Source organism: Crotalus tigris, unplaced genomic scaffold (assembly GCF_016545835.1).
Source record: "Crotalus tigris isolate CLP2741 ecotype Arizona unplaced genomic scaffold, ASM1654583v1 scf7180000024464.508515016:1373766, whole genome shotgun sequence".
Taxonomy (NCBI): domain Eukaryota; kingdom Metazoa; phylum Chordata; class Lepidosauria; order Squamata; family Viperidae; genus Crotalus; species Crotalus tigris.
This window is the reverse complement of record NW_024100635.1, coordinates 255,416-275,281: the sequence shown is the minus strand read 5'-3', so window position 1 is coordinate 275,281 and position 19,866 is coordinate 255,416. Positions and strand designations below refer to the sequence as shown.

General features: G+C 36.4%; 1 protein-coding gene across 5 annotated transcripts in view; it reads right to left on the bottom strand.

Annotated features, from left to right (window-relative positions):
- The window catches only part of SPAG16 (sperm associated antigen 16), a 422,131-nt gene that overhangs the window by 175,670 nt on the left and 226,595 nt on the right, over nucleotides 1-19,866 (bottom strand). The gene's annotated exons all lie outside the window — the stretch shown is intronic.

Here is a 19,866-nt window from a genome sequence, read left to right as displayed (position 1 = left end):
AGTTGGCATCAACAAAACTCAAATGGACAATACAATTTCCCCCAAATATTTGTATCCTCTTTTTCAGAAATTCAATTATTTATTGAATGTTAGAAATGTTAGTTAAAGGTTCTTGAAAGATATTACATATTAATAATATACTAGCTAATACATATGTAGATAATAAACTTGATATAAACTATGTTCTTAGAAATGTAAAGTAAGAAAATTAAAAACAAATTAAAACAAACAAGCATGGCAAGGAAACAAACCAAGAGAAAGGCGCAAAAGCAGACAAAAATTAAAACAAAGACAAAAAGAAAATACAGAAAAAAACCATGAATGTACTAAATCACGGGTGTCAAACTTGCCATGTCACGTCATGTGCCGAAACTCTTTTTGCATTGCTGGCAATGGGGTAGGCACAGCTTTGATATGATGAAACTGGCCTGTGGGCCAGCAGTTTGACACCCCTGTACTAAACTCTTCAAATTTCTAAGCTCTACATTGTTCTATAGTTTTAAATTAGGAATCATATTGTTTGATTTTGTCTCTTCTTTGGTAGAGAGAGAGAGCATTCAAAAGCTGAGATTAATTAATTTTGCTACATAGGCATCTTCTAGGAATGCATAATTGCAGTCCAAGAACATCTAATATCTAACTAATAAGGAAACGACAGTGCACTAAGGTTCCTTCCATATTACACCTCCAATACAGAAGGATGACAGCCAACCTTTTCAAAACATTATTGCAGGGATTCAATATTCCCCAAATATTTTTAATTTATCCAATTTTTAAAATCACATGATATACATCTAACAATCCGGAAACCTGAAAACTATCCTGAAAACAATCCTGAATCCTAAAAACAATTCTGAAATCTTTAAAAACGGAAACGGAAAGGTTCTGTTTCCTCTTATATGCACTATGACACACTCTGCTTACTGTCATCTCTGCTCACTGAAACAAATCAAAACTTCTGCCCCAGTACTGGACTGAGGTTTATGATTGGCTTCTATTATTGTTGTTGTTGTTAATTGCGAAGTCGTGTCCGACCCATTGCGACCCCATGGACAACATTCCTCCAGGTCTTCCTGTCCTCTATCATTTTCTGGAGTCCATTTAAGTTCGCACCTACTGCTTCAGTGACTCCATCCAGCCATCTCATTCTCTGTCGTCCCCTTCTTCTATTGCCCTCAATCTTTCCCAGCATTAGGCCCTTCTCCAGTGAGTCCTTCCTTCTCATTAGGTGGCCAAAGTATTTGAGTTTCAACTTCAGGATCTGGCCTTCTAAAGAGCAGTCGGGGTTGATCTCTTCTAGGACTGACCGGTTTGAACGCCTTGCAGTCCAAGGGACTCGCAGGAGTCTTCTCCAGCACCATAGTTCAAAGGCCTCAATTCTTTGGCGCTCAGCCTTTCTTATGGTCCAACTTTCACAGCCATACATTGCAACTGGGAAAACCATGGCCTGGACTATACGCACTTTTGTTGGCAGGGTGATGTCTCTGCTTTTTAGTATACTGTCTAGATTTGCCATAGCTTTCTATTATTAGGGGTCAGCAAACTCTTTAAAGGGACAGAGCCTGCCCTTCTCAGTTTCTGCAAGCACAGTTGGCAGATTTTGCAGGCCAAAGAGTATGGAAGCCATTGGATGGCCCTGTTTTGCCAGCAAGAAGGCCACTCTTGCCCAGGTCACCCCACTCCCACCCTCATCCCAGGAACTTGGATGAGGCTCAGGCCTGGTGATTTGCTACCTGTCTACCTGTCTTCTGCTCTAATAAACAATCTATCTTAATTACAACAGCTGCTTCCAATTGAGCAACCGGTTTTTTTTCTTGATATACTTTAATGTGTAATCTTAAATAATGTTAAAATAAGTGTTGAAAGGAGCATGACGAATAACAACAACAACAATATCTCTAGAAAAAATATACAGGTAGTCTTCGACTTACAACCATTTGTTTAGTGACCATTTGATTCAGCCTTCCATCCTTCCAAGGTCAGTAAAATGAAGACCTAAGTTGTTTGGTGCCATAGGTTGACTCTGTAAACTGCTTAGAGAGGGCTGTAAAGTACTGTGAAGTGGTATATAAGTCTAAGTGCTATTGTTGTTGTTGTTTTTATGTTCCTTTTAATCTACTTGAAGATAAAACATGAAAGTCTTGTGGGATGTAACAAAATTCTGCTTGGCGGTTTGCCAAATAGAACTCTATTACAAAAATCATAGGAAGACAAAAATCAATAGTCCTTTCTTTTATTATCATATATTAATGGCTTTTATATTCATTTTACAAAATGTTATGCATTTTGTTACAACTAAAGCAATGTAATAAATCTGGGATATTGAACTGTGACCACAATAGAGTTTATTGATTAGAATAGTGTATTTAGCAAATGAAGGGAAAGCAAAAAATATACATCTTCACAGTTGGAAATATAGTGTGATGCAGATTTACAATCTTGGACTGCCAGCATGCATTCACAATGTCACCACACAATGTGGAAGAAACCTTCTATAATTTTACTAAAAAACCCTATATGAATAGACATGTTAAAGCAACTGAAAATATTTGAGGGGCTATCACAGAGAGGAGGGGGATAAAACTATGATTCAAAGCATCTGAGGGCAAGGCAAGAAATAATGGATAGAAATTTATTATAGAGAGATGCAACCTAAAATTAAAGAGAAACTTCCTGACAGTAAGAACAATTAATCAGTGGAACAGCTTTCTCCAGATCCATCACTAGAGGCTTTTAAGAAGAGACTGGGCTTCCAGTTTGCCGACGCAGCTGCCATGGATATCTGGAAGGCGAGCTCCGTCTTCTGTGTCCAGTTTCGCTTTGCTGAGGGACCCTGGAAAGGGTCAAAAGTTGCCCTGTAGGGGCGACCAGCAAGGAGAAGATCCCTGCTTGATCGCGGGAGGGTAGTAGCCCTTCCATTCAATCTGGGGTAGCCCTCCAAACCAGCAGACGAAAGACCGGCCATAACAATATGGCTCGTCACTAGGCTGCAGACAGCTTAAGTCACACTTAACACCAGGCAACTATAAAGCAGCGTGGACAAGACTGGGTGAGATCTACCTCTCTTAAATTCTACTATTTTTTTTTTATCTGCATAAGCTGCTTAAAGTACTTTCCCTCCTGTGGAGAGGGAAGGGAGATTTTATCCCTTCCTGTAGAACAGCAGTGACTGACTATCCAGGGGAGTTTAAAACATTGCAAGAATAACTTGATCCTAATAGAAATTTTATTTTTTAAAGTTTGCACAGTAGAAGATTTTCTATTCTTACTGAAGATCTGGTTTTTACTTTTAAAAAAGAAGCAAAACTGAAAAGATTATAAAAACTTTGGATTTAAAAGAAAACTTTAAATGGTAGGGGCAACATCTTGTGGCTAAACCTGATATTATAATTTGCTAATGCTTAAAAGAGACTTGGCCAGCAGCCCAGATAATAGATAAGACCTATGAAACCTTGAGACATCAGCTGTGAGAAGCCTAGCTATGTTCCATACTCAGTGACAAAAAAAATTATCTGTATTCTTTGATTGTAAAGCTTTTAACCTAATACATTACTAAGAGAATATGGATAAAGATCAGGAACAGATTGACAACTTCCTGTGGTTGAGTCAGTGCCGATGGCCACTGTTTGACAGCTGCCCGTCCCGGGAAATCGTAAAAGCTGGCAAAACAGCAACGATCAGCTGTTTTTGTGACTTGAAACTTCCCTCCCGGGCGAAGGGAGGGAGGTGAGCTTTTGCCTGGATAGAGGTAAAGCCTCGCAGCTTTCCCAGTTTTTTTTTTCTAGGAGGTGAAGTGAGAGCTTCCTCGGAGTCTGGGTGTTGCTCCGGTTCCTTGGATGCCTTTGTTCTCCGAAGAGAACGAAGCTAGACGCTGCCTCCACTGCTGCTATCTGATGGGAACAGTAAGTTAACTCAAAAGCAGACAGAGCTGTCAGGAAGAGAAGAATTGATGATTTTACTTTAAACCTAACTCAGTTTGAATTAACATCTACTCCTGTTACTATTCTAATTGGGGTGAAGAAATATGGCGGAGGAATCCTCCTTCTTTGTCATCTTCTTTGTTTGAGAACTTTTACTTTCTATTTATTACTTTCTATTTTTAAACTGGCAACAAAGTTTTAACAATGTAATAGATTTGGTTTACTTTAAAGGGGGAAAATTCTTATTCCCCCTTTTTTTTAAGGGGGAATTGTTTTTTTCTTCTCCTTTGTTTTTATATTATTATTTTTTGAAAAGGGGAAGGGGAGGGAAACCCCTCCCCCCTTTTAAAATGGCTTCAAAACATCCTGGACTTCCTTCTCTTTCTAAAACTTCAACTGCCTCTCCAGTAACTCAGACTGTACAACAACCCAAACCTAAACCTTCTCCACCTTTGCCCCCACCTCAGGCACTTACACTTCAGGACTTACAAGATGCCTTAGATAAGACTTTGGAAAAATCACTAGAAAAAACAGCAGAGCTTTTGGCTCAAGAAAGTAATGAGCTCAGGAAAGATATTGTTTTGGCACTCCAAGGGCTTGCTGGCCTTGTGGAAAAGATTGACGACAGGGTGGATGAAGTGGTTGGTAATGTTGAAATATTACAAGATAGATTAGAAAAAATAGAAGAAAATGTGGATGCCACACAGAATGATATTATAATGTCACAATACAGAGAAATGGAGTATGCTTTGAGAATAAGAGGCCTGAAGGAAAATATTCAGGAGAATTTGAGAGAAGAAATTGCAGCAGAACTGGCCTCTATTTTGGAAATTGATCCCGAGGAAATGTTGAAAGATATTGAAAAGATTTTTAGAGTTAATTCGTGGGTTGCAAAACAGAGGAAATTACCAAGAGATGTGGTGGTCTATTTTATGAGAAAATCACTTCGTAATGAAATTATACAGGCCTTCTATAAACAAAGATTTCAGATTGCAGCTCAGGATGTGATAGTTTTAAAGGAAATACCTTCTAAAATTCTTAGAAAAAGAAAAGACTTTGCTTTTTTGGCTGAAGAACTTAAGAAGCGACAAATTCAATTTAGATCTCACATACCTGTGGGGATAGTGGTGACTTACACTGGTACATGATACTGTCTTAATACCGTTTCAAAAGCAAGATATTTTTATGTTACTATTTTAAAAGCAAGTTCACGACCATCTCCAAGATCAAAGAAAGATGAGAGCAAGGCAGAAGCACAGTTGTCTGTAGGTTCAATGCCATCTTTCGGAAAAGAATTATTGGTTGAAGTTATGCAACAGAATTTGCAAATAACAGAAGACCCAAGGGAACAGAGAATTACACGTGCTGCTTATAAACGTAGAGAAAGACAACAACAACAACAACAACAACAAAAGGCAGATGATGGAAGTTTATCACAGTCTATTTCGGAGCCAGTGGGAGGAGCAAGGCCAAAGAGGTCATCGACTGCAAATCTAGAGGCTTTGTTCCAAAGGCTTCATCTTGCCAAGGATGGCAAAGCTTCTAACCTGGAATGTTAATGGCCTTAACTCTCCACAGAAGAGAAAGAAAATCTTTCATTATTTGAAACAATACAGAAATGATACTATTTGTTTACAAGAGACTCATATTATTTCTAAAGATCAAAATATTTGTTTAATCCCCGGCTGGGGATACATTTTATAGCTCCTGCTTTGCAGAAAAAAGGAGGAGTGGTTATCTATGTGAGAAAGGAGCTTTCACCGAGGTTAATTGATTTTGATTCACAAGGAAGATATGTTATTATTGATTTATTGATAAATGATAAGAAAACTCTTCTTGTCAGTTTATATGCTCCCAATCAACAACAAAAACATTTTCATAAGTTGATTCACCAGAAATTAACTTCTTTGGATTATAAGTCAGTTATTACGATGGGAGATTGGAATGGTGTTTTAGACTCAAGTAAAGATAAGAAGGGTCCTTTTAAAGTTTCTAACCATGCAAGACTTCCTAAAGTTTTTTTTGACTTAAAGGATGATTTGGAACTTAGAGATATTTGGAGAGAATGGAATACTGAGGAAAAAGACTTTACTTTTTTTTGGATAGACACCAATCTTATTCTAGAATTGATTTTTTTCTTGGTTACTAGTGATTTCCTTTCTAGGGTGAAGAATATCAAGATATTTCCTAGAATAATTTCAGACCACAGTGCAGTATGGTTGGAAATTTAATCGGAAGAAAGAACTAGAAGGACTTGGAGGTTGAATGAGAATGTATTTAGATATGAAGAGAATATACAGCAATGTAAAGGTTATTTAAAGGAATTTTTTGCTTGAAATATGAATAAGGGTACTTCAATGCCAATGGTATGGGATTCTTGTAAAGCATATATGAGAGGGGTTTTGATTTCTATGAACAATGCTCACAGACGTAAACAGATTCAGAAACGTAAAGATCTTGAAGATGAGATTAAATGAAGGAAAAGATTTTAATATCAAATCCAATGGACAATAAGTTAAAAGCTTCTATTACTTTGTTGAAGGAGCAATTTAATATGTTATTAGCAGATCAAATGACAACTAATTTGAGGTATGTGAGACATAATACATTTTGTAATGCAAATAAACCTGGTAGATGGTTGGCTTATCAATTACGTAAGAAACAGAAATCGAGGATTATAGATAAAATAATTTATAAAGGTAAAGAAGTCTACCAACAAAATTTGATTAAAAAGTCTTTTTTAGATTTTTATTCTAAACTATATATGTTAGTGAAAGTATACAAACTTCAGATATTTACAGGGGGCACATTTTCCTAGACTTATGAGTGATCAATGTGATGGGATTAATGGTTTAATTACTTCTGAAGAGATTATTTTTGCAATTAAACAATTGAAGGTTGGTAAGACTCCAGGTACTGATGGGTTAACAGCGATTTATTACAAGATGTTATCTGAAGAAATGATAGAACCATTAAAGGTACTTTTTAATGATATTTTATCTGGAGCAGAATTACCTCCATCTTGGAGAATGGCCTTCATATCATTAATTCCAAAGGATGACCAGGATCTGTCCCAACCTAGAAATTATAGGCCTATATCTCTTTTAAATACAGATTGTAAGATTTTTGCAAAGATATTGGCAAATAGATTAATGCAGGTTTTGAAACAATTGATTCATACTGACCAATCTGGATTTATAATGGGGAGATATATGAAAAACAATGTAAGACAAATTGTTAATTTAATAGAGTATTTGGATAAGAACAACCAAATCCCTGCTGCTTTAATATTTATAGATGCTGAGAAAGCTTTTGATCAATTAGATTGGAATTTTCCATTGAAAGTTGTAGAGGAAATGAATTTTGGAGATAAATTCTTGTCTGCTCTCAAGGCCATTTATCAACAACAATCGGCACAAATTATAATTAATGGGGGATTAACAGACGTATTTAAAATAGGAAAAGGTACAAGACAGGGTTGTCCTTTATCCCCCTTGTTATTTGTATTAACAATGGAGATTTTACTTATTAAAATTCGAGATTCATCTAGATCAGGGGTAGGCAACCCAAAACACTCAAAGAGCCACTTGGACCCGTTTCCCACCAAAAACAAAACACTGGGAGCCGCAAAAGCCTTTTGATATCTAAAATAAAGATAACACTGCATATATCCTTTTTTACCTTTATTATAGGTGTGTGTATGTGTATGTGTGTGTGTGTGTATGTGTATGTGTGTGTGTATACACACACACACACACATACACAGACACACATATACACATTAAAAATAAAAGTAAAAATATGACTCTTGGGAATATCCATACTATTAAAACAATGATCACCAAGAGAATGCTTTAAGAGAATAAAATTACATACACACACAGGTAAAAAAAGAATATATGCAGTGTTATCTTCATTTTAGATGTCAAAAGGGTCTCTCTCTCCCTCCCTCTCTATCTGCCACTCCTCTTCCCCCACTCTCTCTCTCTCTCTCTCCCTCTCTCTCTCTTTCTCTCTCTCTCTTTCTCCCCCTCCCCTCCTATCTGCTGCTCACCTGGCAAGCTTCAAGCTGTTGTCCAACAACCTCCGGGGTAGGCAACCTCGTCTCTTTTATGACTCATGGACTTCAACTCCCAGAATTCCTGAGTCAGCCTAGCTGGGCTAGCTAGCTCTCTCCTGCCCTTCCTGCTTCCTGCTTCCTTCAGAGACGCAGCAAAGGGAGGAGCTCCACCCAGAAAGCTTTTCAGCTCCTCGGAGAACACTGTGAGTGCACTCTCTTTTACACATACACACACACACACACACACACACAAAACACACACACACAAAACACACACCCAGACACACACACACACACACAGAGAAGCAGGGAAGTGCAATTGCCTCTCTCTGTCTCTGTCTCTCTCTGCAAAGGCAGAGGAGGCTGGGAGCCACAGGGGAAGGCTCAAAGAGCCGCATGCGGCTCCGGAACCGCAGGTTGCCGACCTGTGATTTAGATTAAAAGGAATAAAAATAAGTAAAATTGATTATAGGCTGAGAGCTTTTGCTGATGATTTGGTTGTGACATTATCCCATCCAACAGATTCGGTCAAAGATTTGGTTGAAATTTTAGTACAGTATGGACAGGTCTCTGGTTTTAAGGTGAATAAGAATAAAACTAAAATATTATTGAAAAATATGTCTAGGAAGGGAAAAGATTTTATAGCTGAAACAACCGGTTATGAAATAGTTAATAAGGTTAAGTATTTAGGAGTTTATATTACAACATCTAATGGAAAATTGTATAAGACTAATTATGAGCGCTTATGGGTTAAAGTTCAAAAAGATTTAAATGATTGGCAAAAGCTACAACTATCGTTATTGGGGAGAATTTCAGTAGTGAAGATGAATGTTCTACCAAAGTTTCTTTTTTTGTTTCAGATGATACCCATTTTAAAGAAGGATGCTAATTTGGATGAGTGGCAGAAGGGTATTAATAAATTTATTTGGGGCGGGAAGAAATCAAGGGTAAAGTTTAAGATTTTACAAGATGCTCGAGAAAGAGGTGGACTTAAAGCACAAATTTGAAATTATATTATGATGCGGCCACTTTAACTTTAGTAAGTGACTGGCTCAATTTAACAAATAGAGATATTCTTGTTCTTGAAGGGTGGGATTTATTATATGGTTGGCATGCATATTTAATTTTTGATAAGAAAGTAGATTTGGTCTTTAAGTCACATATTTTAAGATATGCTTTACTTCGAGTTTGGAAAAAATATTATTATAAGTTAAATTATAAAATACCTATTTGGGGGATCCCTGGACAAGCAATCCAGGGGGTTTCTAAGGGGGTGAATTTTGACAACATTTCGTATAAAGAGTTACTTACTTGGTTGGGTACTGATTGGCAATTAAAGTCTTCTGATGTGTTAAGGCAAGAAAACATTTTACAATCGTGGTTTCAATATTTGCAAATTGTGCAGAGATGGACTTTGGATAAGAAAGTGGGAATTACTTTAGTAGATGAAAATTTGGTAATTCAGATCAAGGATCAGAAATGTGCCCATATTAAAAGAATTTATAATGAGTTAATAAAATTGGATTCAGAAACAGAGTTAGTTAAAGATTGTATGATTAAATGGGCCCAGAATATTCAAGAACCGATCTCGTTGGACTTATAGGAGGAAATTTGGACTAGAAATGTTAAATTTACGCAGGCCCAGAATTTGAGGGAAAACTTTTACAAAATGTTTTATAGATGGCATTTGGATCCTAAAAAGTTGTCCTGTATGTACCCGAACCTGCAACCTAAATGTTGGATATGTGGTTGCTTAGATGCAACTTATTTTCATGTTTGGTGGACCTGTAAAGTTATTAAAGCCTTCTGGATTATGATTTGGTGGAACATTCAAAAGGTTTTTAAAAGGAAGATTAAGTTTACTCCCCAACTGTTTCTTTTGGGAATTTTCGTGGACTTTAATGTTAAAGAAACTATCTTAATGCTGAATTTAATAACAGCAGCAAGATTACTGGTGGGTCAATATTGGAAGAAGGATACTATGCCTTCTTTAGAAGAATGGGTATTTAAGGTTTCTAATTTAGCAGAAATGGCTAAAATTTCTGCTTATTTAAAGGACCAATCACAAGAGAGATATTTTAATGTATGGAGAAGATGGATAGAATATGTTCAGAAGAAATATGGAACTACAAAGTTTCATTTATTCTATGAGTAATGATTTTGTTTATAAACTTACGATGTCAAAGTTTGAAGAGAGTTAAGGGTTTTTATGATTTTGTTCATTGTATAATTAGTAACTTAAATAGATTATGTTTAATATGTTTGCATAATCCTGTATTTTGCTCTGGGAAGTCGGGTGGGAGGGGGTGGGGGGAGGGGGGTGGGGGTGGATGGGTTGAAGTTTAAGTAGTTCAGATAAAGTAGAAATAGTCTTATTGTATATAATATTAATGTTTTAATTTTGAGAGAGGAACTGCTCGGGCATTTCCCCTGGACAGCATCAAGAGAGAGGAGAAGAAGGTGAGAAGTAAGTAGGAAGGTTGAGGTGAAGGAGGAGAGAGGGTGAGTGAAGAAAAAGAGGGAAAGAAGTAAGTTGGTTTGAGGTGGGATGCGGTTTGGGGGGAAATGGGCGGGCAAGACCGAATGTGGTGTACCAATTTGTTTTATCTGAAGTATTTGTAAGATTGTTATGTATTGTAAAGTTGAAAATAAAAATTGTTACAAAAAAAAAAAGATCAGGAACAGATTCTCTTTTTATTGAAAGCAATTCATCAAACTATTCTTACAGCTACTGATGAAATAAGAGGTTATAGAAAAGAGTAAGAGGTCAGCCCAGAGATACAAACTCAGACTTTGATTACAACTAAAAAATCAACTGCACAGAATATAACAGAAAAAGTGGAACAATTAAATATTATGACAGAAGACTCAACTGATCAACAAATACAGTCAATGGAAAATCCAGAAAAGGGACTGACAATATGGAAAAGGGAAAAGACTTTCTACATAAAACAGAAGAAACCTAAGGATCAAGAAGAAGAACAGATCGAAGAGAAGATAAACAGTTAAGGACAACTACGTTGAGATGGAAAAATTGAGAGACAATTTGTTGGTCCTCTCAAAAAAATGGCGACTGGGTGGTTTTTTTCTACATCAAACAAGATACATAACAGCACAGGGAGACTTATTTGATGACTCAAAAGCATGGACATGGAAGATGATTTGGCAAAGAAAGAAAGCTAGAATAAGACTGAAGAAATTTGGAGTTTTGACTTATTAGTGAGAATTAAAATAGAATATACTCAAATAGATAAGATGTGTACTTTGAATACTAGATATTGTTATGAGTGGAGATAAAGAAAACTTTGGTCATTTAAAACTTGAAAGTATAAATATTAACAGTTAAATTTGAACATTGATTTGCTTATAAAGGTTAAATGTAAAGGTAATTAAGATATATAAGCTAAAAATTTATCGATGAATGTAATAAATATGTTCTTATTTAAGATATTTGGAAATTACCAGAAAATAAAAATATTATATTGTATTATTAATTGGTTGATGTAAGATGGTGAGAATTCAAATAGATAAGACGTGTATCCTGAACATTAGATCTTGTGATGAATTGTGATAAAGGGAATTGGGATTATTTAAAACTTGGAAATTATAAATATTAAATGTTAAATCTAAATATTAATGGGAAACTAAAAATTGGGAAAAACTAACCAGGACGTTGATTGTCTAAAAAAAATTAAATGTTAAAACAACTAGGATATATAAAAACAAAAATTATTGATAAATGTAAGAAAATTATTTTTATTTAATCGATATAATAAGAATTGTATTAATTTAAATATGAGACAGTAAACACCAAGGGGAAAAAAGAGGAAATATTGAATGTAATAGTTTGAGATCTGTACTAAAGATATTTGTATGTTATTGAATTATTGACAACTCAGCCGCCATGTTGCTTTTCAAATATTTAAATGTAAAACTAGAAAATCAATAAAATTTTCTTTAAAAGAAAAGAAAAGAGACTGGACAGCCATTTGTCAGGAATAGTATTGATACAGGTTCTCCTGCTTGACAGGGGGTTGGACTAGAACACTTATGTTATTATGTGTACTGTATATAGTGCTGGATGATGGGCTCCTCAGATCCAATCGGACTCAATATGCTACTAAGGAATAGCTGAGGATCTTTCAGAGTACAAATAGTGTTTATGACATGGCTAGTTTAAAGCCCTCAGGATATCTAGCTGCTCATATTATGATGTAGAAAAAGCAAATCCAAAACTGCAAAGACAGAATTATTATCTCCGGTAGAACAAATCACGTGTAGAGAGTAAGGAAAGTGACCATGACAGAGATATGCAATAGGCAGATTATATTCAGAAACAGTTCAGACAAACATCTCTCTCAATGAACTATAAGGGGGAGGAAATATAGCACAATCAGACTTGCAAATTTCTGTTATTATATGTTTATTCATATAATATGAATAAAAATCATTTTAGTCTTCCTGTGGAGCGTTCTTGGATGGTTTATCTAGTGGAGTTACCATCAGGAAACAGACACCACATGAACCACTGGAATTCTACTTTATTATTATAAGATAGAATAATAAAATTTTGACCGTCTCCTATTTTAAAGAGGATCAAATTATCATATACAATATTCTTAATTTCACATGCTAGCAAAATAATGCTTAGAACCATGCAATAGTAATAGCACTTAGATTAATGTACCACTCCATAATGCTTCACAGCCCTCTCTAAGTGGTTTACAGAGTCAACATATTGCTCCCAACAATTTGGGTCCTCATTTTACCAATCTTGGAAGGATGGAAGGCTAAATCAACCTTGAGTCAGTCAGGATCAAATTCTTGGCTGTGGGCAGAGTTAGCCTGAAATACTGCATTCTAACCACTGTGCCACCACAGGCTGCAATGAAGATTAGAGCCCAAGTCAAAAGGGAGATACCAGACATTAAAATTGATTTTAGAAAAAAATGAAACAAAAAACATTACTGCTGATACATGATGTGTAACTGAGCAATCCACAGAATATCAAAAAGAAGTCAACAGTGTCAGTCCTGCTTCAACTTGATCCCTTAAGCCATTTATTCACTCAGTTTCAGAGTTGGGGAGTTCTTTCAGAGGATTAGGATTTGGAGCTTGCCCTATGGGTGCATGAATCTAGGATATCTTTCACTTCAAAATGTTGTTCACCCTCAGTGAGAATGGGGGCAGGATGAGGTTCTATGGCTGCTCACAAGGGGGAAGTCATTGCAGGTTTCAGTGGAAAATAGGATGTATTCTCCTCAGGTTTTTGGGTAGCTTCAGTTCAACAGTTACCCTGGTTATGGGGAAAGAGCCTATGTACTTAAGACTTAACAATTTTGAAGGCTGTCTGGATTGCAGGTATTTGATAGAAAACTACCCCTTGTCTCTGACATTGTAATCCTTTTGAGGGGACCTTTTCTTGTAGGTGTCTCTAGTGTCATCCAGTGCTTTATGGACCATCAGCCATGTGGTTTGCAATGATTTCACCCATTCAGCTAGTGAAGTGCATTTGGATGAGTGTTCTCAGCATAGAGATGAAGTCCTGGCCAGTAGCCACACAAAATGGCGCAAATCCAATGCTGCTGTGTATTGAATTATTGTAAACTACTTCTGGGAAGGGAAGGTGGTCTGACCAATCATCCTGCTGATAATTAACATAGCATTAGAGATACTGTTTTAACACACTGTTAGTGCATTCACAGGCCTCATTAGTCTGAGGGTGATGTGAGGAGCTGAGCCCCTGGGTGGTCCCCTAGCGTTTTAAGAATTCTTGCCAAAATTTGGAAATAAATTGTACTCCTCTATTGAGATAATCCCCTTGGGGGACTTATGGAGGTGATAAATTTGCTTAACGAAGAGTTTTGCAAGAGTACATGCAGACGGGATTGGGGTATGCCACAAAATGCACATGTTTGGAAAACAGATCAGTGATAACCCATATCTTTCCTGAGCTCTCTAGCAGTTCAGCAATAAAGTCCATGTATATCTCCTTCCAAGGAGCTGTTTGTAACAGTTTGTAGAAGACCATGTGGTTTACCAGTGTGTCCTGTCACATATGGGACAATTGGTGACACAGCCTTCTATGTCTTTGCATTGGTGCCTCACAAGGTGCAGTGTTTTGACAAAACAAAAATGTCCAGCAGTCTTAGATTATGGCTCCGTTGCAGGATTAAAGCCCTTTGGATCGCAGGTACATAGAGTTTGGTCCCAATTCAGGTAAGGCCATCGCATATGGAGATGTCATTTTTGTGGTATGTGAAGGCTGCTTTCAAAGTATGGATGAGATTGTCGGCTAATTTGGGTTCCATTTTTTCTTGAGTTTTGGTGATAGCTGGGTCTAATATTTGGCTAGATGGGATGATGGAGTTCATAACATCCTCTCTGGTGCTATTATACTGGGATAGTCTCCCTCTCCTTTAGTTGTACAATTGTTATTGGCAGGGCAATTTGAGCAAATGCTGGTATGAATTGTCTATAGAAGTTTGTGAAGCCTAGGACGCTCTGCATTTGCTTTCGGGTGCGGGGTGCCTCCCGCTCAAGTACTGTTTGTACTTTTTCTGGGTCCATTTCCACCCCTTCATGGGAGATGTGGTACCTTAAGTAGTCCAATTTAGTTTTGTGAAATTCGCACTTGGAAAGCTTCACATACAACTGTGCAGACAGAAATTTTCTACGACAGTCTTCACCAAGCTTCATGTGTTTGTCCATGGTTTCTGTCATTTAGGTAAACCAGATAGGTACTTATGCAGTACTTTGTTCATTAGTTGCATGAAGACTGTGGGTGCTTCTTTTTTTTTAAGTTTTTATTTTCAATTTTATAATACATTACAATCTTAAAAATACTTCAGATAAAAAATAAAACAAATTGATACACACCACTTTCGGTATTGCCCACCCATTTCCCGCCAAACCGCATCCACCCCCAACCAACTTGCCTCTTTCCCTCTTCTCCCTCACTCTCCACCTCTCCTCAACCTTCCTACTTGCTTCTCACCTTCTTCTACCTTTCCGCTCCGGATGCGGTCCAGGGGAAATGCCCGAGCAATTCCTCTCTCCAAATTGAAACATTAATATTATATACAGTAAAACTATTTCTACTTTATCTGAACTACTTAAACTTCGACCCATCCAATTCTCCCCAATAACGATAGTTGTAGCTTTTGCCAATCATTTAAATCTTTTTGAACTTTAACCCATAAGCGCTCATAATTATTCTTATACAATTTTCCATTAGATGTTGTAATATAGATTCCTAAATACTTAACCTTATTAACTATTTCATAACCTGTTATTTCAGCTATAAAATCTTTTCCCTTCCTAGACATATTTTTCAATAATATTTTAGTTTTATTCTTATTTACCTTAAAACCAGAGACCTGTCCATACTATACTAAAATTTCAACCAAGTCTTTGACCGAATCTGTTGGATGGGATAACGTCACAACCAAATCATCAGCAAAAGCTCTCAGCCTATTATCAATCTTACTTATTTTTATTCCTTTTAATCTAGATGAATCTAGAATTTTAATAAGTAAAATCTCCATTGTTGATACAAATAACAAGGGGGATAAAGGACAACCCTGTCTTGTACCTTTTCCTATTTTAAATACGTCAGTTAATCCCCCATTAATTATAATTTGTGCCAATTGTTCTTGAGAGCAGACAAAAATTTTTCTCCAAAATTCATTTCCTCTACAACTTTCAATAAAAAATTCCAATCTAATTGATCAAAAGCTTTCTCAGCATCTATAAATATTAAAGCAGCAGGGATTTGGTTGTTCTTATCCAAATACTCTATTAAATTAACAATTTGTCTTGCATTGTTTTTCATATATCTCCCCATTATAAATCCAGATTGGTCAGTATGAATCAATTGTTTCAAAACCTGCATTAATCTATTTGCCAATATCTTTGCAAAAATCTTATAATCAGTATTTAAAAGAGATATAGGCCTATAATTTCTAGGTTGGGACAGATCCTGGTCATCCTTTGGAATTAATGATATAAAGGCCATTCTCCAAGATGGAGGTAACTCTGCTCCAGATAAAATATCATTAAAGAGTTCCTTTAATGGTTCTATTATTTCTTCAAATAGCATCTTGTAATAAATCGCTGTTAACCCATCAGTACCTGGAGTCTTACCAACCTTCAATTGTTTAATTGCAAAAATAATCTCTTCAGAAGTAATTAAACCATTAATCCCATCACGTTGGTCACTCGTAAATCTAGGAAAACGTGCTCCCTGTAGATATTTCTCTATATCTGAAGTTTGTATACTTTCACTAGCATATAACTTTGCATAAAAATCTAAAAAAGACTTTTTAATCAAATTTTGTTGGTAGACTTCTTTACCTTTATAAATTATTTTATCTATAGTCCTCGATTTCTGTTTCTTACGTAATTAATAAGCCAACCATCTACCAGGTTTATTTGCATTATAAAATGTGTTATGTTTCACATACCTCAAATTAGTTGTCATTTGATCTGCTAATAACATATTAAATTGCTCCTTCAACAAAGTAATAGAAGCTTTTAACTTATTGTCCATTGGATTTGATATTAAAATCTTTTCCTTCATTTAATCTCATCTTCAAGATCTTTACGTTTCTGAATCTGTTTACGTCTGTGAGCATTGTTCATAGAAATCAAAACCCCTCTCATATATGCTTTACAAGAATCCCATACCATTGGCATTGAAGTACCCTTATTCATATTTCAAGCAAAAAATTCCTTTAAATAACCTTTACATTGCTGTATATTCTCTTCATATCTAAATACATTCTCATTCAACCTCCAAGTCCTTCTAGTTCTTTCTTCCGATTAAATTTCCAACCATACTGCACTGTGGTCTGAAATTATTCTAGGAAATATCTTGATATTCTTCACCCTAGAAAGGAAATCACTAGTAACCAAGAAAAAAATCAATTCTAGAATAAGATTGGTGTCTATCCAAAAAAAAGTAAAGTCTTTTTCCTCAGTATTCCATTCTCTCCAAATATCTCTAAGTTCCAAATCATCCTTTAAGTCAAAAAAAACTTTAGGAAGTCTTGCATGGTTAGAAACTTTAAAAGGACCCTTCTTATCTTTACTTGAGTCTAAAACACCATTCCAATCTCCCATCGTAATAACTGACTTATAATCCAAAGAAGTTAATTTCTGGTGAATCAACTTATGAAAATGTTTTTGTTGTTGATTGGGAGCATATAAACTGACAAGAAGAGTTTTCTTATCATTTATCAATAAATCAATAATAACATATCTTCCTTGTGAATCAAAATCAATTAACCTCGGTGAAAGCTCCTTCCACACATAGATAACCACTCCTCCTTTTTTCTGCAAAGCAGGAGCTATAAAATGTATCCCCAGCCGGGGATTAAACAAATATTTTTGATCTTTAGAAATAATATGAGTCTCTTGTAAACAAATAGTATCATTTCTGTATTGTTTCAAATAATGAAAGATTTTCTTTCTCTTCTGTGGAGACTTGAGCCCATTAACATTCCAGGTTAGAAGCTTTGCCATTCTTGGCAGGATGAAGCCTTTGGAACAAAACCTCTAAATTTGCAGTCGATGACCTCTTTGGCCTTGCTCCTCCCACTGGCTCCGAAATAGACTGTGGTAAACCTCCTTCATCTGCCTTTTGTTGTTGTTGTTGCTGTTGTTGTTGTTGTTGTCTTTCTCTACGTTTATAAGCAGCACGTGTAATTCTCTGTTCCCTTGGGTCTTCTGTTATTTGCAAATTCTGTTGCATAGCTTCAACCAACAATTCTTCTCCGAAAGATGGCATTGAACCTACAGACAACTGTGCTTCTGCCTTGCTCTCATCTTTCTTTGATCTTGGAGATGATGGTGGACTTGCTTTTAAAATAGTAACATAAAAATCTCTTGCTTTTGAAACTGTATTAAGATGGTATTGTGTACCAACGTAAGTCATCACTATCCCCACAGGTATATCCCATCTAAATTGAATTTGTCACTTCTTAAGTTCTTCAGCCAAAAAGGCAAAGTCTTTTCTTTTTCTAAGAATTTTAGAAGGTATTTCCTTTAAAACTATCACATCCTGAGCTGCAATCTGAAATCTTTGTTTATAGAAGGCCTGTATAATTTCATTACGAAGTGATTTTCTCGCAAAATAAACCACCACATCTCTTGGTAATTTCCTCTGTTTTGCAACCCATGAATTAACTCTAAAAATCTTTTCTATATCTTTCAACATTTCTTCAGCATCAATTTCCAAAATAGAAGCCAGTTCTGCTGCAATTTCTTCTCTCAAATTCTTCTGAATATTTTCCTTCAGGCCTCTTATTCTCAAAGCATACTCCATTTCTCTATATTGTGACATTATAATTTCATTCTGTGTAACATCCACATTTTCTTCTATTTTTTCTAATCTATCTTGTAATATTTCAACATTACCGACCACTTCATCCACCTGGTCATCAATCTTTTCCACAAGGCCAGCAAGCCCTTGGAGTGCCAAAACAATATCCTTCCTGAGCTCATTACTTTTTTGAGCCAGGAGCTCTGCTGTTTTTTCTAGTGATTTTTCCATGTCTTATCTAAAGCATCTTGTAAATCCTGAAGTGTAAGTGCCTGGGGTGGAGGCGAAGGTGGAGAAGGTTTAGGTTTAGGTTGTTGTACAGTCTGAGTTACTGGAGAGGCAGTTGAAGTTTTAGAAAGAGAAGAAAGTCCAGGATGTTTTGAAGCCATTTTAAAAAAAAGGGAGGGGTTTTTCCCCCACTTCCTTTTTTCAAAAAAATAGTAAAATAAGAACAAAGGAGAAGAAAAAAAAACGATTCTCTTTAAAAAAAAGAAATAATTTTTTTTCTTTTAAATAAATTAAGTCTATTACATTGTTGAAACTTTGTTGCCAGTTAAAAAATAGTAAGTAGAAAATAGAAAGAGAACGTTCTCAGACAAAGAAAGTAACAAAAAAGGAGGATTCCTCCGCCATATTTCTTCACTCCAATTAAAGTAGTAACAGGAGTAGATGTTATTTCAAACTGAGTTAGGTTTAAAGTAAAATCATCCAATTCTTATCTTCCTGACCGCTCTGTCTGCTTTAAGTTGACTACTGTTCCCATCAGATAGCAGCAGTGGAGGCAGCGTCTAGCTTCGTTCTCTTCGGAGAACAAAGGCATCCGAGGAAACGGAGCAACACCCAGACTCCGAGGGAGCTGTCACTATTCGTCTCCCAGAAAAAAAACTGGGAGACTTGTGAGGCTCTACCTCTATCCAGGCAGAAGCTCACCTTCCTCCCTTTGCCCGGGAGGAAGGTTTCAAGCCGCAAAACAGCTGATTGTCGCAGTTTTTGCCGGCTTTTACGATTTCCCGGGACGGGCAGCTGTCAAACAGCAGCCATCGGCACGGCACAGCCACCGGAAGCCCCTGGTGCTTCTTGTAACCCAAATGGGAGAACCCAAAAATGAAAGCAGCCCAATGGACAATTGAAAGTGGTCTTCCATTCATCACCCTTTTTGATCTGCACCTGGTAATAAGTTTCCCTTAGGTCCAATTTGGTGAAGAACAAGACTTTCTTGTTTTTCTTTGAAAACGTTTTGCTTCTCATCCAAGAAGCTTCTTCAGTTCTGACTGGATGGAAGGATTTATATTTCTTGTAGACAGCTGATCATTTGCATTCTTTTAGAGAGTTGTTGAGGCCATTTGGAAGTTTATCTGTGTCCTCAGGGTCATCTGAGTGGTGCATATCAATGTGGAGCCTTCTTGGAACTGCTGAAAGGACTGAGTTGTAGACTGGAAATTGATGATGTCATATCCCTCCCCCTCTATTGAGAGAAGGCTGTTCAATTTTGACACAGATGGCCTCTTTGACCCCTCTTTCAAACCAGCAGTCCTCTCTGTCCAAAATGTGGACTTTGCTGT